Source organism: Eufriesea mexicana, unplaced genomic scaffold (genome assembly GCF_001483705.2).
Source record: "Eufriesea mexicana isolate 0111107269 unplaced genomic scaffold, ASM148370v2 scaffold5473, whole genome shotgun sequence".
Lineage (NCBI taxonomy): Eukaryota > Metazoa > Arthropoda > Insecta > Hymenoptera > Apidae > Eufriesea > Eufriesea mexicana.
This window is the reverse complement of record NW_016913413.1, coordinates 124,353-127,850: the sequence shown is the minus strand read 5'-3', so window position 1 is coordinate 127,850 and position 3,498 is coordinate 124,353. Positions and strand designations below refer to the sequence as shown.

The 3,498-nt window shown below is 33.3% G+C and overlaps 1 long non-coding RNA gene across 1 annotated transcript; it reads left to right on the top strand.

The window, feature by feature from the left end:
- Positions 1-1,725: 1,725 nt before the first annotated feature.
- Positions 1,726-3,137, top strand: LOC108552089 (uncharacterized). The gene is made up of 3 exons (XR_001890524.1): positions 1,726-1,758; positions 2,245-2,529; positions 3,019-3,137. It is a non-coding gene; the product is annotated as an uncharacterized LOC108552089 (long non-coding RNA).
- Positions 3,138-3,498: the final 361 nt, after the last annotated feature.

Below are 3,498 nucleotides of genomic sequence, written 5' to 3'. Positions count from 1 at the left end.
TTTGTTTAATGTGGTTCTTCTATCGTTATGTAAACTGTTTTGTATTCAGAAATCATCTACTACAAATTTTATGACGGTGTTTCTTGTCAAATATTCTTATTAGTTTAAATTAGTAAATATTGGTGTCATATAGCTAATATTCTTACATCGTGACTTTATTAGTTCTTCTATCTATTCTACTTCGAATTTGTTATAATCCTTAGATTTGAAATTATCATTAGTAGTACTTCGTAGCTTTTCCTTATGTCTATTCAATATTTGGGTATTCGCTTGTAGTATTTATTGAGGTATTAACAGTTTTAACAATCGTTAATATTTATTTTCTTTTAATTATTTGATATCCTCTTCAAGGGTGCTTCTATGTAAAGTCTTTAAAATTAATCGAGGAGCCTGCGGTCATTCAATAAAAGCCGTATTGGTTGATTACAGAAAATATCTAGTTTCTGACGAGGCGATTGTACAAGTAAGTTGTAAGCAAGAGGAGGAGAAATAGGAGGAGCGATTAATACTTGTAGTTGATCAAAACACCTATCAGCAGTGCTCAACGTTGATATTTCAATGTGACCGGGACCAATTGGTGTTTTTCCCAGTACTATCGACGTATCAATGCTTCAGGTTTGAATATGATGTATTCGTTGGTCTTCGAATAGACAGATTCACCAATGAGGAAAATTATTTCAATGACAGTGATAAAAGCTGATACAATAGTGACTCTGTGCGAACATGAATTTAACGAAATAACACATTGGTAGGAATGATATCTTGTTTAGCTTCTATCTGACGGAGTTCGATAGTTATAACATGTTTATCTTCTGCTGTTTTTAATTAGCTTAACACTATCCTGTTTAATTTGAATTTCCGGTTTTTATTTTAATTCGCTGGAATATCCTCAGTATCGAATAGCTACTATTGATGTAAAATTAATTGTATTTACAATTCTTCATCTATTTTCTCTTCTCTATCTACGTCTCAATACATCTAACTTCAAAATAAAAATTCTGTTAAATTATAACATCCATTAAAATTTAGATTGTTTACTCTTCTATTATTATACCCGATTCTTCCCTTAATACTCTCCATATGTTATTTCTTGAAACGTGCCAAAAAATTAGTGCTGTCTATCGAACTTCCTAACAGTCTTTTATTTTTCAGATTTCTTCAATTACTTTGAACTTTGCGACCATTGATAGCCCACAAGTAAACTGCATCCTGTTCGCTGGTAATTATCTTATCGCGAAATGTCTTTTCTTGCGACGCTCGCAAGATTCTTGATGAATTACGAGGAGCATACTGCAACGGTGCGTGAGCATTCACGGCGCACAGGTGGTTCGACCTCGTCACCTTGCCACGGCTCACGCGACTGTTTTATCGTTGACACCCGTGGAATAAATCAATCGTGTTCGCGCGAGCACGTCCGAAGAAGGATACTCGAAGGACTGGGGAGCCATAGAACGTCGAAACAGAAAGTTCACGCCGGCCTATGAACCACGATACTAGCAAGATATAGTTGAAACCATCCAGGCCAACCGTCTCAATGCGCCAGGAACATTGGTTCTTTTCTAATTTTCAAGTGGAGACATTTGATGCGTTTTCTTGGATATTGCAGGATTAGTATTGGGAGAAGAACGCGAGGGTTAAGTATTATCCTAAAATGTTGACTTCTGTCGATTATAATCATTATTTTATAATAAATATAACTTGACTCTGATTTCTTTTTAGGATGAAGAAAAAAATGAATATAATATCAAAATCTAGCAGGTTTGTTTCCTCCAGATTCAATAATCAGGATAGTATTTTGTAAGTCCTACAGAAAACTGAGTATCTCGCCAAAATTAATAAAATGGATAAAATTTATTTATTAGCTTACCATGGAACTAGCTTCCCTTGTTTTGAATGACTTGTTTTGAAAAAAATGACTTATTCTTATAAATGTACATTCTATAAAAAAAATTGTAGCTTTAGGACTATATGATCATGAAAAAATAGGTAGGTACCGGGAATTAGGAAGTGACCTAATTTCTTCTTTACAAATTACCATTCTGTGTAGACATTTCATTATCACCTAATTTGCATAATTTTCATGTATTGTTCTTCGGGGCTTCTATTTTGGAACTGATTGCAATTTTATTTTTTCTGAAATTACATATTTCTCATATTTGTTTAAAACAATCGAAACTTATAACTTGAAATAAGCTAAAGTTCCTGTTAAATTAAAAGGGAGTAATATTTTCATTTTTATTCTAGATTAATGGATATTTCAACAGATGATTACAGTCAAGGACTTTACGTATCGTTGACATCGGCGACTCACATAAATTCGTATTTTCCGACTAAATAATTGCATTAATGAAGGAAAAAAGAAAAGAAAAAATTCAAGGGGGATTCCGTTGAATCAAGTAAGGTAATGCCGCTGGCATTTGAATTGCACGACGAAATTACATAATACAATAACTGGAAGAAGATCCAAGGAGAAAGTGTATTAAGCAGTTGGCTACAAAGCCTATGCGTTTCTGTGCTAATTGAATATCGGTGAGATTTCTCATTTGTAACTTTTTCGCGATCACACAATACCACTAATGTATTCAAAGAATGGAAAGGAAGTTGTACTCGTGATTGTTCCTTCTATGGATGCTATCGATAATTTATCCAGTACACGAACGAAATAAATCGATCTATACTGGTTTCGTGCACAAAGGATGATTCACGACGGCAAAGTTAGATGACACTTTCGAGGCAAAAGGGTAGATTTGTATCGTCACTGACCGTGCTGCTCCTTTTTCTGTTCAATCCGGAATACGGATGGAACCTCACGATTGCATAACTTATTTCGTGATTGTTTATGATGACGTAAAGTGTCTTCGAACTTCGAATTGACGTTTTATTTCTAAAGGAGATATATTTAAAAGCGATTTTAGAGGTTATCGCGATGAAAATTGCGAGAAAAAATTACTTCTAATTATATGCATTTCTAATTTTATGGTATTTGTATTAAAATATTTAATATTTGTTAATTTTCAGATTATCTGCAATTCCGTTCATCAACATTAGAAAGAGAGCCATCCACGACTTTACAACCTCCGCTGTCATCTTTGAAATATTCTTCACGATCGCAAGATATATTGAAAGATCATTTTGTACCGATACAGGTAAGCTATAACATTATTTAACGAGTTTAAAGCGTACAAAGGTTTAATTTCAGAATAAGTTAATCAATTTACAATCAATAATTTCATGTTTAATTATATAATTTTATTGTTTTATATTTTTTTTTAGTCCATCATTGAGAGCTAAAGTTTAAACGAAGAAAACGTTTTAAATGGATCAGAACGATAACTTGTCGTTTACAAAACAAACAAGGATGATCATTGTTGGTATTTCCGAGGCTTCAAATTATAGTGAATCAAGTATCAGATATATCTATAGGGTAGCTCCAGGCGATGATTTGCATTCAAACGGTGATACTTGGATGATGATGCAGTCTTTGGTCTTAGAAACTAC